Below are 23,762 nucleotides of genomic sequence, written 5' to 3'. Positions count from 1 at the left end.
GGAACTTCACTGGGATAACAGTATCTGCATTGTGACTAGCTTGTTAAGCAAAATCTCTGAGACTTGATTTCATTCTTAATAGCATTACATAAATTTGCTGGAGGAGGAGATTATAGTCTTTAACTTCCCCCAATTATTGGAGCTGCCTCAACCAATCTTTTGAAAGAGCTGAATAGCTGCAAATAATTTCACTGGTCAATTCTGCAATATGAAGTTGAAAGTGAAATTCTCTTTCATTGAATGCTTTGGTCTACCTAGTATACCTGAAGTATCATGTACACATCATGTACAGATGGTTCACCTGCACAGCGTTCCTGCTTTGCTATGCAGGTTTGAAATCCCCAACACATTAGAATAAGCTTCAGTTCTGTGGTGTCTGTCCATCTTTCCCTCTGTGGGGAAAAATGAACTCAAGAGTGGTGAAACCTGGACAACAAAGAGAATTATGTAAAGGGGCGGGGGAAGATAGCATAATGCAAAGAGTCTCCATGCCTGAGCCTCCAAAGTCCAAGGTACAATTCCCTGCATCACCATCAGCCAGAGCAGAGCAGTACTCCAGTTAAAAAAAAAAGGTGGGGTGTTGGTAGCACAGAGGGTTAAATGCACATGGCATGAAGCATAAGGACTGAAGTAAGAATCCCCCACTTAGCAAGAAGTGAAGCAGGTCTGCAGGTGTCTTTCTTTCTTTTAATTTTTTTTTATCTTTTATTTTATTTATAAAAAGGAAACATTGACAAAACCATAGGATAAGAGGGTAAAACTCCACACAGTTCCCACCACCAGAACTCTGTATCCCATACCCTCCCTTGATAGTTTTCCTATTCTTTAACCCGCTGGGAGGTGTCTATCTTTCTTGCTCCCTCTGTCTTCCCCCTCTCTCTCGATTTCTCTCTGTCCTATCCAACAACAATGACCACAATAATAATAATAACCACAACAACAGATAATAAAAGGGAAAAATATATTAAAAAAGAAAACAGGAAAAAAAATCATGTATAAAGATATGCATGACAACATTATCTATGATAACAACAGACATGTTTACCACTTAAATATAGCATAGTAGAAGAATAAATAGCATGTGTCTGCTCTGAATAGTTAGAAGTAGAAATTAACATTAATAATCTCACAAGTGTGGGTCTAAGAGTGACTCACCTGCTTGAGTTTGTTCTATGCCTGGGGTACCACTAGAGCCTCAGACACGCAAATCCTGTGTTCTAACATGTTAAACTACCTTCCTGGCCCAGTACCTTTACTTTTTCATAAAGTGAAATTGTTTTTCCAATGTGTATCTCTACTGCAATTTAAAAATTAAGTCAGTGCAAAACTTCTTTTTATTTTGTTTTTGATCTTTAGATAGTTTACGTTTTGTTCTCCATGTAAACATGCTCTCCTGTGAAAGCTTTTGTACCAAATTTAGTGGTTTTGGCAGGTAGCTCTATTCCATTACCACTGACTTGTAGCCTTGGGGGTTGCTTTTCACACAGGATCAGGTGTCAGCTATTAGTTTCTATTGTCTTTTAAAAACATTTTTACTTATAAAAATGAAACCCTGACAAAAAACATAGGATAAGAGGTGTACAACTCCTCACAATTCCCACCACCACAACTCTGTATCCCATCCCCTCTTCTCATAGCTTTCCTATTCTTTATCCCTCTGGGAGTATGGGCCCAGGGTCATTATGGGTGCAGAAGGTACAGGGTCTGGCTTCTGTAATTCCTTCCCCGCTGAATATGGGTGTTGGCAGGTCGATCCATACTCCCAGCCTGTCTCTCTCATTCCCTAGTGGGGCAGAGTTCTGGGGAAGCGGGGTTCCAGAACACATTGGTGGGGTCGTCTATGTTTCTACCTCAGTGGAAACGCTAAACCTCCCATCACAACCCCATAGTTTAATTAAAACAAACTATATCTAAACACATTTGTCACCTTTGATTATGTATATTCCTTCCCCTACAACTGAAACTCCCTTTTTTCCTCTCCAAAATATCCCTTTCTAGAGAACCCCAAATAAATATATCCTTGATTGTAAAAGTTTAACCTCTCTAGGAATCTTTAAGATTTAAGCTTTGTTTCATTTTGGGTCACCATATCACCTTGTTTAAAATAATTCAGCCACGATCACATCTTCTTTTCTCTGCTTTGCTCTCTTCCATCTTGTTCTCACTGTATATTCTCATTGCCAAGCACAGTGTTTGAGAAGTAAGGGAGCTTCATAGCAGACAGTGCTGAAAGAATGATGCTATGTAGCTCTAGCTTTTAGAAATTGTTTTCTTCCTGATACATGAATTCTTTTTTTCTTTTTTAAAAGATATTTATTTATTTATTTATTTCCTTTTGTTGCCCTTGTTGTTGTATTGTTGTAGTTATTATTGATGTCATCATTGTTGGATAGGATAGAGAAATGGAGAGAGGATGGGAAGACAGAGAGGAGGAGAGAAAGATAGACACCTGCAGACCTGCTTCACTGCTTGTGAGGCGACTCCCCTGCAGGTGGGGAGCCGGGATCGTTCAGCCTTTCCTTGCGCTTAGCACCAAATGCTACTGCCCGAATCCCGATGAATTCTTTTATGAATAGGTGAAGATCTACCACTGAGCACAGACTAACGATTTAAAGTGGAATAAACCTGGGATGGAATTAGAGAATGCTATGAAAGGAAAACTAGAGTAGGAGGTCTTTAAAAGGTGGTAAAACTCAGGGGTTTTAAAGTCATTTGAGTGAAGAATTCACCTTCTCCATTCATTCTCAGTACTCACCTCTCTGTGATTCAATGTGTCACATTTATTAAATGAGCTATAACATCCCCTGGATTATAACTACCATAGAAATCAAACAAAAAATCTAAAATGTGAAATTCAGTTTTGGGACAGAGTATCATATGAATTTTATAAATAAGGATGTTACTGTTGACTTTGTTAGATAACTAAAAGTAACAGAGTAGGCTTCCTAGATTCTTAGAAGAGTTCAGAAAATAGTAAATGAAATAAAGGAGACAGTGGCTTGCACTTTCCACTGCCTTTCTGGGGACTGTTCAGTTTATGTAGACTCATAGCCATTGTGTTTTGAGTGATAGAATTTAACTTCTTTTTACAAATATTCACAGCTTCCTTTAATCCTCCAGTCCCCATTGTAGGTACTGGGATTATGACAGTGAACAAAACAAAGATTCCTGCCCCATGAAGCTCTAACGCATGCATTAGTGTTAATTGTGTGTGTGCGCACGTGCATGTATGTTCACAGGCATGCACACACATATCTTGATGGGGACACTGATTACTTTCAACGTCATGATTCATAATTAAAGGTAATTTAACAATTAAACATTTTAATAGGATCATTTTTTATTACAATTAGCTTTATTCTAAGAGAACTAATTAGGTGCAGAGGTAAATAACACAATGGTTATGCAAAGAGACTCTCATGCCCTAGGTTCTAAAGTCCCAGGTTCAGTTTCCCTCACCACTATAAGCCAGAGCTGAGTAGTGCTCTGGTAAAACAAACAAACAAACAAAACCAAAAAACAAACCCACAAACTAATTAGAAGGGCCTGTGACTGTCAGGTTCCAAAATAAAAATGTCTGGAGTACTGACAACTTTATTAGAAAGATGCCTGCTTAAGCTTAATATTTGGGAAGAATGATGAAAAGTTGCTAAAAATGATTGCTTCATTGGAAACCGTGTAAAGATGTTATGATGACAGTAGAATAAAAGTTTATTTTCTGATTAGTCTTGCCAGGCAGATTTTATTATTTGGCTGATCAATGTAGAGGTGCTTGTTAGAATCTTACACAATTCCTTTCTGTGTGAGTGTCTTAAAGCATTTATTCTCAACTCCCTGACATCAGTGGAATTAAACATAGAAGAGTGGAATTACATGTGGGACTATGTGAAAGCTTGGTGTAGAGTTTAGGGGAGCTCTCCCATCCTTGGATAGAGGTCTGGAAAGACACCCCACTTGTTAGCCTTTCTCTTTATAAAGATGAGCCAAGAGGGAAAAGTCTCCCAGACTCAGTTTCTCCTTGTTTGTCTCTCAAGCTCACAGAAAGCCTACAGGCCTCTCACACTTAGTTTCCCCTGCTAGCAGCAGGCCAAATGGCTGCCTGCTTTAGGGTTCACTTAAAGTTCACACATCCACTTCACCTTTTGATCATAAAGGAGAACACACTCTATCATACACCCACCTATACTAGGCAGTGAAACCCCCAACTTCTATTTCCTTCTTGTGCCCTTTGATATCTGTGATTCACATCAAGTTTTGTTTTTCTTCTTCTCTACCTCACCTTACTGGTTTAACCCCTATGCTTCTCTCAAATACCTTTGGATAATTAACTTGACTGCATCATGGAAACTAATTGTTTTGACCTTTATGTATCTCATCAATTCTTGTCATATCAGCCCCCTACCATAGGGGCAAGCTGAACTTTAAGAAGCCTGTAATTTCTGACATATGTGAAGAATGTTCTTTGTTTAAATCTGTTTATACTGATTTAAGACCTGTACTCTTCTCCCAATAAACTAATGTTCTTACCAGAATGTTCCCCGATGCCTCTTTCTGAGTCAGATGGCCTCTAGAGCTGGTGAAGGAGGGTCGGAGGCTTACCCCCTGGCTGGAGCCACTCCACGTGAGCCCCAGCAGTTACATAGAACATTTATTCACTTATCTTTTGTCCTGTTAAGTGTGCAAATTTCTGCCAAGTGGTGTTGAAGCCCCACAGCAACAGCCAAAATAATTTCTATTAATCTGAAAAATCCATTAATCACCTTTTCTCTTAACATCTAGTCAGAATATTTAACTGGGAAAAATGTGCTTTCATATGACCTTTTATTTGTTTGGGAAGGGCTGGCTGCTCTGAATTTAGGATATCTAGCTATTAAAAATCCTTTGGAAATTAACAAGTCACTTGAAGTATTAAAGTAACATCTATACTCATTGTTATATTTTTATGATATGTTTACTACACTAAAAATAACCCAAATATTTTATTTGTAATTTTATATTATATTTATTTTCATTAGAGTAAGGGACCAGAACATTGCTCTGCTATATGCTGTGCCAGGGATCAAACCTAGGGCTTTAGGCATACAAATCCTGCTTTCTAGGGAGCTGGGAGGTGGTGCACCTGGTTAAGTGCATGTGGTACTAAGTGCAAGGACCCACTCAAGGATCCAGGTTCGAGCTGCTGGCTTTCCACCTGCAGGGGGATCGCTTCACAAGGTGTGAAGCAGGTCTGTAGGTATTTATCCTTCTCTTTCCCTTTCTATCTCCCACTCCTCTTTCATTTTCTCTTTGTCCTGTCCAATAAAATTGGGAGAAAAGGCTTCCACAAGCAGTGCATTTGTAGTGCTGGCAGTCAGCCAAAACAATAACACTGGAGACAAAACAAACAAACAAACAGACAGACAAAAAAAAACCCAAACACTACACCCAAATACTGCTCTCTACCTGTTGATCTATTTCCTCAAATGCATAGAATCTTTATATGTTTTAGAAAGAAAACAATACTTTAATAAAATTATATTTCAGGTATTATTCACTGTCTTCAGTTGAGAATGATGAGCTACAGATTATTAAAGGGAGAGGGACTTCTTTGCTTAAATGTCACAATATATTTGTTATTTATTCATTCTACAGTGATTGCAGGGAGAAGCAAGTGGATTCATACACTTATTATCCAAACATGTTCTTACTGCCTTTTAAGTGCAAGGCTTGTGTGCCATAAACATATAAAGCTCACTGAGACCCAAAACAAGTGGAAGGTATATACATAAATGGATAATTAGAAATCAGTGGGCCAGGTGGTGGTGCATTTGGTTTAAGCACACACGACAGTGCACAAGGGTCTTTGCACGTGGCAGTGTGTGTGTGCAACCAGGTAAGCTGCGGCCTGTTTCCTCACCCCATTTTAATGGATTTTTTTTTGGGTGGTGGTTTGTTGTTAAGTTTAGGGAAACCTTTTGTATTTTGGGTATTAGTCCTTTATCAAATGTTTGTCAAGTCAAGATTTCCCATTCTGTTGGGTATCTTTCTGTTTGGGTGATAGCACCTTTTAAAAACTGAACTGGATAGAGACAGAAAGAAATCAAGAAGGAAAGGGGAAACAGACAAGTGTAAAGTCTTTGTTCCATCTTTTGAGATAATCAATAATGCTGGATGTTGAGACCTGATGCTATTCTACATTTGAGTTACATAGTGTTATGGACTGAATATTTACTTTCTCTCACAATTCAAATGTTGAAATCCTAATTCCTATGTATTGACATTATGAGGTGGACACCTTGGGAGTAATTATACCATGAATATGGAGGTCTCATGAATGGGATGATTGCTTTTAGAAAGAGAGATGTAAATTGATGCTCTCTTTGTGTTTTAATTTATCGTGAAGATACAAAAAGAAGATCAGGCACCTGTAATCTAGGACAAGAGCTCTCACCAGATACCAGATACTAGATTGACCTGTTACTTGACCTTGGATTGTCAGTCTACTGAACTGTGACATATAACTGTGTTGTCTATGCTACTAAATCTGTAATATTTTTGTAGTATGTGGGATTCTATTGCCACTGCCTAGCAATATTTTTGTAATAGCAGCTCGAACTTAGTAAGACACATACATACTGAACAACTTCTGTTCTGATTTCCTTCTTATATTTTGACTTCCCAGGTAGCTGGAATTGTGCGGTAGTTAAACTGATATAACAGTCTGATCAGCTTAGGGTTCCTATTCTTTTTTGCATGTTAATTAACTGATGTTTATCTTTAAATTAAAATTTAGATGTTAAATTCCCTTAAAAAAGGTTAGTAGAAAATATTTTTTCTTTTTAACTGATTCAGTGAGTTGTCTTCTTTCTTTCTGTCTTTTTTCTTTCTCTCTTTTTATTAGAGATTTAATGATGATTGACACAATTGTGGGATAAGAGAGGTAGGTACAATTTTGTACAGTTCCCACCAGTAGAGTTCCATATCCCCTCCCTTATAAGCTTCCCTATTCTTTATCCCTCTGGGAATATGGACCAAAAATGTTTATGAGGAGCAGAAAGTGGAAAGTCTGGCTTCAGTAATTGCTTCTCCACTGGACATGGGCATTGACAGATTGATCCATACCCCAAGCCTGATTCTATATTTCCCTAGTGGGGTAGGGCTCTGAGGAGGTGGGGTTCCAGGATACATTACTGAGGTCACCTGCTCAGTGAAGCCAGCTTGGTGTCATAGTAGCATCTGCAACTTGGTGGCTGAGAAGCATTAAGATATAAAGCGGAGGGGCCAGTAGTGCAATGACTTAAGTGCACATGGCACAAAGCACAAGGTCTGGCATGAGGATCCTGGTGGAAGCCCCCAGCACTCCACCTGCAGGGAGATTGCTTGACAGGTGGTGAAGTAGGTCTGCAGGTGTCTATCTTTCTCTCCCCCTCTCTGTCCTCCCCTCCTCTCTGGATTTCTCTCTGTCCTTTGCAATAACAAATACAGCAATGGCAACAATAGCATTAACACAACAACAAGGGTAACAACAAGGGCAACAAAATGGGAAAAGATGGCTTCCACGAGCAGTGGATTCATAGTGCAGGCACGGAGTCCTAGCAGTAACCCTGGAGACAAAAAAAAAAAAAAAAAACGATATAAAGCAGAACAAATTGTTTAATAATCAGGAACCTAAAGGTAAGAATAGAGCAGATGAGATTTGGGGTCTTCATGATGCTAGGAAGATGCTAGGAAGTCTATTTTAGGTATTTTCAAAGTGATCCATGACTTCACTAATTTTTGCCTGAGCCCGATGTGAAGGTGGGCTAAGAGTATTGTTGGGGCAAACACATGAAAAAATGCTCCAAGTCATTGATGGTCAGAGAAATGCAAATAAAGACAACAATGAGATACCACTTCACTCCTGTGAGAATGTCATACAGCAGAAAAGGTAGCAGCAACAAATTCTGGAGAGGTTGTGTGGAAAAAGGAACCCTCCTGCACTGCTGGTGGGGATGTGAATCGGTCCAACTCCTATTGAGAGCAGTCTGGAGAACTCTCAGAAGGCTAGAAGTGGACCTACCCTATGACCCTGCAATTCCTCTCCTGGGGATAGATCCTAAGGAACCAAACATACCCATCCCAAAAGATTTGTGTATACCTATGTTCATAACAGCACAATTTGTAATAACCAAAACCTGGGATCAACCCAGGTGTCCAACAACAGATGAGTGGCTGAGTAAGTTGTGGTATTCATACATGATGGAATACTACTCAGCTATTTAAAATGGTGATTTCACCTTCTTCACCCCGTCTTGGATGGAGCTTAAAGGAATCATGATAAGTGAGATAAGTCAGAAGCAGAAGGATGCATATGGGATAATCTCAGTCATAGGCAGAAGTTGAAAAACAAGATCAGAAGGGAAAGCACTAAGTGTACTTTGCTGTACTGCACCAAAGTAAAAGACTCTGGGGTGGGGGTTGGGGGTCCAGGTCCTAGAACATGATGGCAGAGGAGAACCTAGTGGGGGTTGTATTGTTATGTGGAAATGTTATGCATGTACAAACTATTGTATTTTACTGTAGACTGTAAACCATTAATCCCTCAATAAAGAAAATTAAAAAAAAGAGTATTATTGGGGAGGATGGTTTTAGAGTTGAGGATAGGACTAGAAAGCTGGAGCAGGGCAGAGAGAAGCTCCCAAATATGGGAAAAGTATATAAATAGCATTAACTGTAAACCCCATCAGTCTGACCTAGGGCCCATGTCTATTTGTATTTAGCACAGGAGCCTGTGTAACCTCCGCATCTCTGCCAGTCTGAGTTTGCATTCCATGGTCATAGCTAGCAACATTCTAGGCTTCACTCATTTCAGGACCAATCTTGCCCCAGTGGCAGAGTATGTTGACCCAGCCTCCCTTTGGAGAGTGGGGCAGTCTCTACCACTGATGTTCAACACTGAGGGCAAGGTCCTGTAGAGGCCCACAAAAGGGTTCATGATGTTGTTCCTGATGGAGGTGACCAGTGAGAGGTGGAGAGAGAGATCTGTTAGAAGTCTAGAACCATCATATCTATGTGGGAATCCCAGGGTTTCCCGACCAGGGCCTTGAATGATGGGGTTGCCTGGTAGTGAACAAAGGGCCATCACTAAAGTGTGCTGGTCTCTTGCCCTTATCCAGCTTTTGTTGTTCTTACTTTACCTGACAGGGTTAGTCTTAGAGTGATTGAGGGAAGTGACATAGGAAGTATGTGAGGAGGGTACCTAGTTCTAAGTAGAATATATAGATTGTGCCTCCAGGGTTATCACTGGGCTTCATTGCCAGCACTATAAATGCACTACTCCTGGTGGCCATTTTTTTTTTTTAGATTTTTTATTGGATACGACAGAGAAATTGAGATGGGAGGAGAAGATAGAGAGGGAGAATGACAAACACCTGCAGACCTGTTTCACAGGTTGTGAAGTGACCCTTCTGTAGGTGTGGAGCTGGGGACTCCAACTAGTAACCTTGTGCTGTTCCTTGCGCTTCATACTATGTGCATTTAACCTGGTGCGTCACTGCCCTGCCCAGGGAAAAAATTTGGTTGAGTACTTAAGCCTATGTAGACATGAAAGACTGTGTAACAGACAGGTTAGTACTTAGCCTCTGAATCTGCACTTCTTAGTTTAAAATCCCATTTTTACTACTTTTTAGTTGTAAGACAGTAATGTTAATAGCAGAATTTATATGAAGCTTTTGTTTATTGAAGGAATTAACACTTCTCAAATGCTCAAATAGTATCTGTCAAAAAGTAAGCACTATGTAAGTTTAAGTTAGCATTAAATAATTAGGGTTAATTATACATATTTGTGAAATAATCTGCTTATTTTTCATGCCATGTGTATTTTTAAAACCTTATGTATCTCCTATCTCACAATCAATTTTTTCATATTCTCTTTTCCATGAATTACTAATTTCTGCGTAGGTCAATTAGAGGAAAAATTGTCCTCGTCAAGGAATCAAGTTGGAAGTAAGCAAATCTCAATTTAAGAATCTTACCAAGTCTCTTTGTGAAAAAGTCTAACATAAACTGATGGACCTTGGCATTGCTGAAGCCTTTAAGAAGAGGGAATCGATGATAAAGAGGTAATGACAGGCAATCTGTGAACAACTTGGTGATTGCTTGCTATACAGAAAGTTGCATGCAAAGGCAGGCAGGCAATGCACAGAGAATATAGGTGGGTAAACCGGTGTTCTATTTATTTACTTATTTTAAAAGATATTTTATTTATTTATTCATGAAGAATGATAGGGAGGGAGGGAGGGAGGGAGGGAGGGAGGGAGAGAGAGAGAGAGAGAGAACCAGATATCACTCTGGTACATGTGCTACCTGGGATTGAACTCCAGAACTCACACTTGAGAGTCCCACATTTCATCCACTGCGCCACCTCCTGGACCACTGTTCTATTTTTAATTCTTTTTTTGCTTTTTTCCTCCCCTTTTGTTGCCCCTTTTTTTTATTGTTGTTGTAATTATTATTATTGTTATTGATGTCATTGTTGTTAGATAGGATAGAGAGAAATGGAGAGAGGAGGTAAAGACAGAGAGGGGGAGAGAAAGACAGACACCTGCAGACCTGCTTCACCACTTGTGAAGTGACTCCCCTGCAGGTGGGGAGCCTGGGGCTGGAACAGGGATCCTCATGCTAGTCCTTGCACTTTGTGCCACGTGCACTTAACTTACTGTGCTACCGCCCCGACCCCTGTGTTCTATTTTTTAAGTGGAATATTTTTTGAATCTCTGAAATGAACAGAAGATAACTGGTCCATTTCTTCTGGTACAATTAATTTCTGAGATCACCAATGACACAATGGTAATTTATAGATTAACAATGTGGACCCAGGAAAGAGTAGGTTTATTTATCTAAAAATATTTTATTTATATTTGTTTTGAACACACACACACACACCCAGAGCACTACTCAGCACTGGCTTATACTGGTGATGGGAACTGAACCTGGGACTTCAACTAAACCTGGCATGCATAGCTATTATGCTATCTCCCCGGCCTGACTAGATTTATCGAACTAAATTTTATTTATCAAACAATGATCTTTGCTTGGTATTGCAATTTTGTCAAGTGTTCCCAGCAACAAGGCATTTGCACTTTTGAAAAGTGACTTTCTTCATAATGCCTCTATTAGAAAACAAATGACATGCCAAACATGATACAGAACATTTCTGCTTGAGAGTTCACTAGAGGCTAAATTGTAACAGACATAATCAGTTTCAAGGTTTCCATGACACTGCATTTCCCAACTCGTCAGTCCTCCCTCCTCCTTTTGTCTACTGTGCATCTTGGCACTATCATTTGACTTCTATTGTTAAACAATGCAGCTTCTTCGAAGTGTGAGCGCCAGATGCTATTCCATCAGTTATTCTCTCTGTGCTCTGCACAATGACCACACAGAGCGGGTGTTAGTGTTGGAAGCCTCTCCCTTCAGCTGTGTCTCAGGGCCTCCTTTTCTTTCCTGCTTTGTCAGCCTCTCAGTGCTTCCTCTCTGGTTGCCTTTGTGGATGCAGCTTGTGTTCAGATGTGATTTAGCTGCAGCTGATTGCTGCTCCATGTGTGAAGAGAGCATGACCAGTTCAGAGGCAGCCAGTCAGTGCGCCCCCAGCCTGTTACATCAGCATCGCATGATGGGGAACCGAGAGAGGCAAACAAGTCTCTCCTTGTTATCATTTTTTTTTTTTTTTTTAGAAGAAAGCCTGGGAAAGAATAAGAAATGTCTGCCCCTCCTCCCCCCAGAACCATTTACTACTATTCACAGGAATAATAGATAGGTTATTTTTAACTGTGGTTTCCTGATGAGAAAGAAGTAAGCAGAAACATAAAATCAGTCAGGGAGACATGTCAATAATCTATCAGAGAAAATAATTTTCAACTTAATGAGGAGAGTTCAGTACATCAGCTTTGTTTGTTTTTGTAGTTAACTGAGAATTCATCCTTTACTATCCCCCTGTTTGCTTTTTAAATTAATCAAATCATTTTTTAAAATCTTTAACTGTATGTGAATCAACAGGAATAAAGGAAATGATACTCCTACTTAGTTTGGTTTTAATAGAATTAAATAGGATGTTAGTTTTCTTACTGTTCTGGTTATTTCCCCTTTATAACAGAGGGTCTTTGTACAAACTCTTCCCTTGCCTGGGAGAGTCTCTTTCTTTTTAATTAGTTAATTAATTAATTAATTAAATGGAAACATTGACAAGACCATAGGATAAGAGGGGTACAATTCCCACCACCAGAATGCCGTATCCCATCCCATCCCCTCGTAGCTAGCTTTCCTATTCTTTATCCCACTGGGAGTATGGACCCAGGGTCATTAGGGGGTACAGAAGGTGGAAGGTCTGGCTTCTGTAATTGCTTCCCCGCAGAACGTGGGCATTGACAGGTTGATCCATTCTGCCTGGGAGAGTCTTCTATGCTCGAGAATGGTGTCTTCAGCTCTCTGCCTGCCTGTGACCTAGAACAGGCTTTCTGACATGCTCCAGGAGTCTACATGCACTACTCAATTATTTTTGCATCCTATATCCTAGGAGAATGATTTTTTTATGAGAGCATGAGCCTTATTCCCCCAGATAGACTTATTATTACTCTTTCAGAAAATCAGACACATTTTTTTATAAGTTAGGGCCTGCTTGGTGCAGGTTTGGATACTTTTCTCCCCTCTGTGTTTCTCTGATCACCAGCATAAATCCAAATAGATTTCCACTCCACACATATCAATGGAATCAGGTAAAATAAACCAAGATCCTAGGTTAATTTTCCTTTAAATAAGTAGCCAATACTCAAATGCTACTTGTATCATGTCTACTCACATTCTCTCTCTCTCTCTCTCTCCCCCCCCCCCTTTCTCTCTGCCTCCAGTTGTTGGGGCTTGGTGCTGGCACTATGAATCTACTGCTCTTGACAACCATTTTATTCTTTTTATTTATTTAATTTTTAAATTTTTATTTAAGAGAAATTGAGAGGGGAAGAAGAGGTAGAGGGGGGAGAGAGAAAAATAGACCCCTGCAGACCTGCTTTACCATTTGGGAAGTGACTATGGGGAGCAAGGAGACACATCTTCTACTGTGAGTCCTTCCACGTAGCACCAGTGTGGCTTAACTGGGGGGTGCCAACACTGCCCCCCACATTGCCTTTTTTTATGATAATAAAATTCCATGAAACATGTGTAAATGAGAGATTCCTAAATAAGTCAAATGTGAAAATTAAGAAATAAGTCTTTAATAAAAATGCATTTGATCCTACAGAGGGTTATCTTTAATGCCACTTAAGTATCTGGTCATGAAAAAGAGATTTCTCATGTCTGGAGTGTACTTCATAGCTTATTATATCAGGTGATTTGGGGATTGTTCTTATCTTTTAAGGGATTTTGATGCTAAGCCATTGATCAATTTATGTCCATAAAGATTTTGATAATGCTTGTATTTCTTCAATCCCAAAGTTACTAAAAAAACTAGTAAATTTTGTCAGGACGGCAGCAAAGCCTGAAAATAAATTAGTCTAAAATATAATTCTCTTCTGTTATGTTAATACTTTATTGACTAACAGTTATGTGTAACTCTTGACTGCCCTCACCTGATCTACTTAAGAAATACTGCTTTTTAAAGGAAACCAAACTTTTCCATCATTAAAAACATGAGCTCAGTCATTTCTTCCAGTGATTAAATTTAAGTGGCCTCTTTTCTGGGAGACACATCTTAGTTTCTGGACAGAAGCAGTAACTAGGGAAGAAACTACAGCATTTAATTGATGCCATCTCAGAGTCCTTGAATGTAGATGTGTTGCTAACTTTCTTCCCTTTCCAAAAATATCTCTTTAAACATGTAGATCTTAATGAGGTTAAGGATTAGTAATGGCTTCTAGTACAGTAGTAGAATTTCTTATTTCTGCATTATAGACATTTGCAAAATATTCTCATCTCCAATGTAGGTCCTTTCCCCCATCATGCATCAGGACTCCAAATCTGTGTACCCCCACCCCTCCCCATTTCCCTTCCCTCTGTCCCCAGAGTCCTTTGCTTTGGAGAAATACACCAAACACAGTCCACGATTTCCTTTTGTTTGCTCTTTTTATCCTTGTTTCTTAAGTTCCACCCAGGAGTGAGATCATCTCATCTTTAAACATCTTTTTTGGCTTACTTAACACGATTCAGAATTATTACTTTAAAAAAAAATTAGTCTGTTTCCCATCTGCAGGTGGGAAGCTTCACAAGCTGTGAAGTAACGCTGCTGATGTCTGTCTTTGTTTCCCCCTATCTTCCTCCTCTCTCAATTTCTGTTTCTACCAAAACCAATGAAAAAGGAAAAACAGACAAACAAAATGCCACCAGGGTGGGGTGGGTTGAGGGTGGAAGGTGTGTGCAGATTCTTCTGCAGGCAGAAACCCCAATGATGATCCTGGTGGCAACAAAAGAGCAGTGCTTCTGCTTAAAAAATAAAAGTGTTTATGGGCGCATGGTAGATAGCATAATGGTTATGCAAACAGACTCTCATGCCTGAGGCTCCAAAGTCCCAGGTTCAATCCCTTGTACCACCATAAGCCAGAGATGAACAGTGCTCTGGTTAAAAAATAAATAAATGAAATAAAATAAAATAAAATATGTGTTTACTTGTTGATGTGGTCTTACCTCATGAAGGTCTTTCAAAAGCAAATCTTTTAAAATATTTGTTTTTTAAGGAGAGAGAGAGAGAGAGAGAGAGAGAGAGAGAGAAAGAAAGAATCAGACCATTACTCTTGACATACACAGTTCCAGGGATCCCACTAAGGACCTCAAACTTGTAAGCTCTGCATTCTACTGTTCTTTCAACTCTACAACTGAGTCTATTGACCTTGTGGCTACTTAAGGGAATCACTGTGATTCAAATACAATTTTATAGGAAGTGCATTGCCCTTAGAAGTAGCCTAAGAAAACTTAATAGGTAGGATGGGTGGTGTTTTATTTAGAATAATAAAATACAAGGAAGTGGACTAGAATGAAGTCGAGTGGCCTCTCTTGAATTAAAGTAAGATGAAACTGCAAGCCAAAGTGTGAAATGATGCGTACAGTGACATGGACAGAGATGGATTCAAAGAGCTCTGTTTTCCTTTTCGGTACAAACTCCACTGCAAGACATAAATCACAGAAAACTTCACCGCATCTTTCACGAGTGCATTGTGACTTTTTTCAGGCTTTCCAACTTTCACGAATAAATCCTTAATGCTGCTATGCTGCCCTCTGCTGGCAGATTACTACAACTGCAGGAGTCAGTCAAACCACTATATATGGATATTACTAAATGAGGGTGAGTTCTTTAGATACTGGAGTTTCAGCAATAAAAAACAAATCAATCAATCAATCAATCAATCAATCAATCAAACAAACAAAAAACCCAACCCCCCAAACCAAGGGCCCTAGTCAGGGAATCCTAGGATTCCCCATAGGTACAATGGGTTTAGACCTGAAATAGACACTTCTCTTCACCATCACTGGTCACTTCCATCAGAAACATCATCATAAGCCCTTCTGAGGGCCTCCCCAGGATGGTGCCCTCACTATAAACTAGCAATATCAGGGACTTCCCTACTTTCTGAAGGGAGTCTGGGTCAGCCAACTCTGTCACTTGGGGAAGACTGGTCCTGAAATGAAAGCAGCCTGGAATGTTCTAGCTGTGACCATGGACTGTGAGCTCAGACTGACAGGGACTTGGAGGTTATACAGAAATGTAAATGGGCCATGGGTCAGTTTTATGTGGCAAATAGTTAATTGTATTCATATATTTTCTTTAACTTTGGGAGCTACTGTAATCCAGCTTTCTAGTTCTATTCTCAACTCTGACTACATTTTCCCAGACAATATTTTTAGTCCACCTCCATGTTAACTGCCAAGCTTAAGTGAGAATTACTGAAGTCATGGGCCCCTAGGAACATACCTAAAATATACTTCCTAGCTTCTTACCACCATAAAACTCTTATTCTCACCGCTCTGTTCCTACTTTCTGGTTCCTGTTTATTAAATATTTTTGTCCTGCTTCATATTTTAATTGCCTTTCAGCCACCAAGTTGCAGATGCTACTATGATTCCATCCTGAACTTCCTGGGAAGATGACCTCACCAATGTGTCCAGAACCTCACCTCTCCAGAGCCCTGCCCGACTAAGATGACAAGAGGGCTCTGAAACCAAATTCCATTAGGACCCAGAGAAAGAAGAAGAAGAAGAAAAAGGAAAGACACTTGTAGTAATAGGTGTAGGTAGACTTAGAAAGAAAAAGAAGGCAGAACCATAGGAAAAAATGGGAAAAAATATAGGTAGATAGACAGATATAGAAATAATAGTCAAACCCCACCAATGTGCCTTGGAGCTCCACTTCCTCAGAGCCCTTCCCCACTAGGGAAAGAATGAAACAGGCTGGGAGTATGGATCGACCTGTCAATGTCCATGTTCAGCGGGGAAGCAATTACAGAAGCCAGACCCTCAACCTTCTCCATCCCACAATGACCTTGGGTCCATAATCCCAGAGGGTTAAAGAATAGGAAAACTATCAGGGGAGGGGATGGGATACAGAGTTCTGGTGGTTGGAATTGTGCGAAGCTGTACCCCTCTTATCCTATGGTTTTGGCAGTGTTTCCTTTTTATAAATTAAAAATTAAAAAAAAGAAATAATAGTCAAATTTTATCTGTGACCTTGGAAGAACCACAGTAGTTTCTAATAGAGGGAATGAGGACACAGAACTCTGGTGGTGGGAACAGTGAGGAATTGTACCTCTGTTATCTTGTAATGTTGTAATCCAACATTAAGACACCCCCCCCACACACACACACAATCCAGTGGTAGGATCTAGATCATTTTCTTAAATCTCTGCTAAACACATATAATATGCAAGACCTGGATGTTTCCAGAATTTATAAAATATATTAAAAATATATTAAATAAAATATATTAAAAGTGAAAATACAATGAAGGCAATGCCTATCTTCAACTCTTTTTTTTCTTTTTGCCTCCAGGGTTATTGCTGGGGCTCTGTTCCTGCACTATGAATTCACTGCTCCTGGAGGCCGTTTTCTCCCATTTTGTTGCCCTTGTTATTACTCTTGTTGTTGTTAATATTATTGCTGCCATTGCTATAGTTGTTATTGGATAGGGCAGAGAGAATCGAGAGAGGAAGGGAAGAGAGAGAGGGGAAGAGAAAGACAGGCCTGCTTCCCCACCTGTGAAGCGATCCCCTTGCAGGTGGGGAGCCTTGGGCTCGAACAAACCAGGATCTTTATGCCTGTCCTTGCACTTTCCACCATGTGAGCTTAACCCACTGTGCTACTGCCCGGCCCCCTATCATCAACTTTTTGTATACCTATTACTTACAAATTCATGAAATAAGTATACATGAATTTTATATCTACACACAAACATGAATGTGAGACAAAGACAATTTCCTGAAACACTTCTTTAAACATTATTCTCTGTCTAAAAAAAAAAAAAAGACAATTTCACCTCCTTCATAAAACTTATGTCCAAGTAGGCAGGAACAAGACAGGAAATACATTATGTATTCATGAGAACTATGGAAAACAATACATCTGGGAAAGGTTGCAACTTTGGGGAAGTCGAGTGGTAACGCAGGGGTTAAGCGCATGTGGCGCAAAGCACAAGGACTAGAGTAAGGATTCAGGTTCTAGTCCCTGGCTCTCCACCTGCAGGGGGAGTCACATCACAAGTGGTGAAGCAGGTCTGCAGGTGTCTCTCTTTCTCTCCCCCTCTGTCTTCACCTCCTCTCTCCATTTATTTCTGTCCTATCCAACAACAATCGCATCAACAATAACTACAACAATAAAGCAACAAGGGGAACAAAAGGTAATAAATAAATAAATATTTTTAAAAAGAAAGTATCAACTTTGAATATTGTATGTAGAGATCTCACTATTCATGTCTTTTATAGAACTATTGTAACTGCTGTATTATATACATACAGTAGTGATAAAAATAGAGAAAGAGAGAGAGAGAGAGCAAGTAAAAGCTGAGGTGAAATGAAGGAGACGGCTATGGCGGTAAAAGTCTAGACACACTAGATCAAGGAGCAGTTGCTGATGATTAACATGTGTATGTGCAAAACAAAACAAAATAAAAAAACATTGATGTTGATCACAAAATTTTGACCTTAGGTTAGAAAGATAGAGCTGTCACTAAATGAGCAAAAAGTGAATTTTAAGGAAGCATCTATGAACTTAGGGCAGAGCACTGTTTTTTTTTTCTCTGCATTTAATTGCTTCTAACAGTCTTTCTTCTCTTATGTAAAGCCATTTTCATATTTGTTTGAAATATTTTTCCTATCAGAGGAACTTTCTATAATATTTATTTTAATGTCATCAGTTTTTTTTTGGAGGGCACTGAGAAAAATTCACTTTCATTTTTACAGATTTATTTATTTTCATTATTTATTTATTTATTTATTTTTTAATAATTTATTTCTTTATTGGGGAATTAATGCTTTACATTCAACAGTAAATACAATAGTTTGTACATGCATAACATCCCCAGATTCCCATTTAACAATACAACTCCCACTCTGTCATTCATCATCTTTCATGGACCTGTATTCTCCCCACCCACCCACCCACCCCAGAGTCTTTTACTTTGGTGTAATACTCCAATTCCATTTCAGGTTCGACTTGTGTTTTCTTTTCTAATCTTGTTTTTCAACTTCGGCCTGAGAGTGAGATCATCCCATATTCATCCTTCTGTTTCTGACTTATTTCACTCAACATGATTTTTTCAAGGTCCATCCAAGATCGGCTGAAAACAGTGAAGTCACCATTTTTTACAGCTGAGTAGTATTCCATTGTGTATATATACCACAACTTGCTCAGCCACTCATCTGTTGTTGGACACCTGGGTTGCTTCCAGGTTTTGGCTATTACAAATTGTGCTGCCAAGAACATATGTGTACACAGATCTTTTGGGATGGATGTGTTGGGTTCCTTAGGATATATCCCCAGGAGGGGAATTGCAGGGTCATAGGGTAGGTCCATTTCTAGCCTTCTGAGAGTTCTCCAGACTGTTCTCCACAGAGGTTGGACCAATTTACATTCCCACCAGCAGTGCAGGAGGGTTCCTTTGACCCCACACCCTCTCCAGCATTTGCTGCTGTTACCTTTTCTGATGTATGCCATTCTCACAGGAGTGAAGTGATATCTCATTGTTGTCTTGATTTGCATTTCTCTGACAATCAGAGACTTGGAGCATTTTTTCATGTGTTTCTCGGCCTTTTGGATCTCTTCTGTGGTGAATATTCTGTCCAAGTCCTCCCTCCATTTTTGGATGGGGTTATTTGTTGTCTTGTTGTTGAGTCTGGCAAGCTCTTTATATATGTCATCAAAACTGCTTGGTACTGGAACATGAACAGACACACTGACCAGTGGAATAGAATTGAGAGCCCAGAAATGAGGCCTCACACGTATGGACACCTAATCTTTGACAAAGGGGCCCAGACTATTACATGGGGAAAGCAGAGTCTCTTCAACAAATGGTGTTGGAAACAATGGGTTGAAACATGCAGAAGAATGAAACTGAATCACTGTATTTCACCAAATACAAAAGTAAATTCCAAGTGGGTCAAGGACTTGGATGTTAGACTAGAAACTATCAGATACTTAGAGGAAAATATTGGCAGAACTTTTTTCCGCATAAATTTTAAAGACATTTTCAATGAAACGAATCCAATTACAAGGAAGACTAAGGCAAGTATAAACCTATGGGACTACATCATTTTTTATTATTTGGATAGAGACAGCCAGAAATCGAGAGGGGGAGGAGGAGATAGAGAGGGAGAGATAGAGAGGGAGAGAGAGAGAGAGAGAGAGAGAGAGAGACCTGTAGACCTGCTTCACCACTTATAAAGCTTTCCCTCTGTAGGTTGGGACTGAGGATTCTAACTTGGGTCCTTGTGTATTGTAACATAAGTGCTCAACCAGGTACACCACCATCCAGCCCCCAGATTTATTATTATTATTATTATTTTTAATAGAGAGGAAGAGAGGTGTGAGAGTGAGAGAAATGAGAGCAGTGCTTTTGTCATATGTAGTTATAGGGAAAAAGCCCAAGTTCTCAAGAATGTAATATATATATATTTTTTCATTTTGAGGATCTCATGAATATAGGATTTCATTGCTCCAGACTTACACACACACAGAGGGATAGAGGGAGAAAGAGAGGGAGAGGGAGAGAGAGAGGGAGAGGGAGAGGGAGAGGGAGAGGGAGAGGGAGAGGGAGAGGGAGAGGGAGAACTGAAGCAGAACTGGTGCTTCCCCAGTGTTGTAACACTTGCATGTGGTATGCTGAGGGGCTCAAACCTGGGTCACTAAAATGGAAAGTGACCTCAACAATGCTACATGCATTAAAAAAGTATGTACTTAGTTATTTTATAAAAGAGATAACTTCAGTTTTAGAGTTTCCCCACTTTAAATGAAGAATTATAATTGACAATCTTTCCTTCTCTCCCATATACATTAAACTGCTTCCTTATTTTCTGACTTTGACAGTTTCTGATAATTCTGTTAGTATTGTTTCTTGTCCTCTGAATTCATTGTATCTTTTTTCTCTAGCTGCTGTGAAAGTTGTCTCTTTATCATGAGTTTTCAGCAACTTGATTTTGTTGTGTTTTCTGTGGTTTACTTTATATTTCTTCTATTTGTGGCTCTAAACTTCTGGGATGTGTGAGTTTATGATTTTCATCAAAGTTATAACTTTCTTGGTCATTATTTCATCTAATACTTCAAAGGCTGTTCCTGTCATTTCCCCTTTGTGGGTCTTCAATTACGCTGTATTAGATTGTTTGGTATTATTTCACAGGTCACTGATGTAGCATTCATCTTTAAAATTCTTTTTTTCCCCCCCTGTGTGCTTCATTTCAGATGTTTGCAATTGCTTTAAGTTCACTTCAACAATTTTAATTTCCCCTCCCTCCCTCCCTCCCTCCCTCCCTCCCTTCCTTCCTTCCTTCCTTCCTTCTTTCCTTCCTTTTTCTCTTTCTTTGCCTCCAGGGTTATTGCTAGGTCTTGGTGCCTGCACTACGAATCCACTGGTCCTGGAGTCTATTTTTTCCCCTTTTGTTTATCATTTTTGTTGTTATTATTGTTGTTGTTATTGCTGTCGTTGCTGTTGGCTAGGACAGAGAGAAAATGGAGAGAGGAGGGGAAGACACAGAGGGGGAAAGAAAGACAGACACCTGCAGACCCGCTTCACCGCTTGTGAAGCGACTCCCCTGCAGGTGGGGAGCCAGAGTCTCCAACCTGGATCCTTATGATGGTCCTTGCGCTTTGCACCATATGCACTTAACCTGCTGTGCTACCCGTTGCCTCCCCTTTTTTTTGAGTAGGGGCTCTAATCTGTGGCTAATCTTTATATTTCTGATACTAGACTCATCACGCCACAAATCATGTTTGATTCTTTTTATAGATTTCATTCTCCCCTCAGAAACTCATGCTTTCCTTTACCTCCATGAGTGTATGGGGTATAAACACAACAGTCTAGAAGTAGCTGCCTTACAGTTTCTTCATCTCTGCAAATTCTGATACAGACTGCTACAGACTGACATTCTTCCTGATGATTGGCTATATATCCTCTTTCTTTGATGCCTGTTCTTTTTTTATTAAAAAGGTGATTTTTATGATTATACATTTTATTTTATTTTCTCTTATTCTGTTTTATTTTATTATGTTGCCTTCAGGGTTATTGCTGGGGCTCGGTGCCTGCACTACAGATCCACTGTTCCTGAAGGCCACTTTTTCCCTTTTGTTGCCCTTATTGTTTATCGTTGTTGTTGTTATCGTTATTGTTGTTATTGATGTTGTTGGATAGGACAGAGAGAAATGAAGAGAGGAGGAGAGGACAGAGAGGGTGAGAGAAAGGTATATACCTGCAGACCTGCTTTACCGCTTGTGAAGCAACCCCCTTCACAAGGTGGGGAGCCTGGGGCTTGAACTGGGCTTCTTCCCCATTCCTTGAGCTTCGCACCACATGCGCTTAACCCACTGTGCTACCACCCATCCCCTTTGATTATATATTTAGAGAGACAGAAAGCACAAAGCACCACCACCATCCATGAAGTTCCTTTTCTTTTCTTCTTCTCTTCTTTCTTTCTTTCTCTCTTTCTTTCTTTCTCTCTTTCTTTCTTTCTTTCTTTCTTTTCTTTTGCCTCTGTTGTTCTAGTGTGGTGTCACTGATCACATCCAGGGCTTCATGCTTACAATACAATCAGTCTACTCCCGAGTCATCTCCTTGGCTCTAGCTATTTTATTTTTTAAAATTTATTTATTTAGTGGAATTTATTTACTTGTTTATTTACTAGAGCACTGCTCAGCTCTGGCTTATGGTGGTGCAGGGGGACTGAACTTGGGACTTCAGAGGCTCAGGCATGAGAGTCTCTTTGCATAACCATTATGCTGTCTACCCTTGCTCTAATAGATTTTATTTCCTTAAATAATGCTGTACATGTTTCTAACATGTACTTTAATTATGTGGGGTAACTTTTTTTTTTAAATAAGAGGTGTTTTTTTAAAAGGTGTTGTTTATTTATTAATGAGAAAGATAGGAGAGAAAGAACCAGACATCACTCTGGCACATGTGCTGCTGGGGATTGAACTCAAGACCTCATGCTTGAGAGTACAGTTCTTTAGCCACTGCACCACCTCCCGGAACATGTAGGGTAACTTTCATGCCTTGAGATTTGTTAGAGTGAATCAAAAGAATTCTAGTTTAAGTATAATTTATCTTCTTAACTAGGATAACATTCTGAGGACTTTCTGTTACATTTATTACACAGTCTTTCCTTTTTGGTTGGTGAAAATATTAAGTATTTCCAACATGTATGAGCTTTTACAATTGCCCTGTCATTGTTTTGGAGATTTGTGTTTTTATTATTATTATTCTTATTTTTACTTTTCCAGTTTTGAAAAATTTTCTTTCATCTATGCTCACAACAGTAACTCAGTCAAAGACTCAAATTCTTTCTGTGTACTCCCTCTTTGTAGTTGTATGTACCAAATGCTAGTGGCCTTAGTCTCTCTGAAGGTTTTTTTTTTTAATTTTATCATGTTTCAAATGCTTTACAGATCCTGATTGATTTAGTTAAGGGCCCATTGGGGTCACTTAGGCTTTCTCTCTTTTTCTTTCTCGTCTTCTCTCTCTCTTCACTTTTGTATTTTTTAAAATAATTTTTTGTCTTAATTTACTTACTGGATAGAGACAGCCAGAAATTGAGAGGGAAGGGAATGATAGAGAGACACCTGCAGCACTGTTTTACCACTTGCAAAGATTTCCCTCTTCTGGTAGGGACTGGGGGCTTGAACCCCCGTCCTTGCACACTGTAACATGTGTGCTCAACCAGGTTCGCCACCACCCGGTCCCTCCACTTTCATCTCTTAGCAACGTTAGTAGGAAACTCAATCACAGAACTCTAATCACCACAATTACTGAGTGGATGGGAGCAGGCTTACAGCAGGGGCTTGTGTTTACAGTGAAGGTTAAGTTGTTTAACAGACACTGAGTGAAAATGTTTTCTGTGGTAGGATTTCTTTACCTTAGCGCCATTACTACTTTGGGTTGTTTAGTCCTCAATTGTACAAAGTTGTCCTACGTATTGCAGGATGTTTAATGGCATCCTTAGCTTTTACTAGCTAGATTTCAATAGTATTTGCCAGTTTTATTTTTTATTTATTTATTTTTTACCTTGTAGTTTTGATAATGTGTTCAAACATTGCCCAGTGTATCCAGGAAAAACGTCACTGTTACT

Source organism: Erinaceus europaeus, chromosome 4 (assembly GCF_950295315.1).
Source record: "Erinaceus europaeus chromosome 4, mEriEur2.1, whole genome shotgun sequence".
In the NCBI taxonomy this organism is placed as follows: Eukaryota; Metazoa; Chordata; class Mammalia; order Eulipotyphla; family Erinaceidae; genus Erinaceus; species Erinaceus europaeus.
This window is presented reverse-complemented; position numbering follows the sequence as displayed.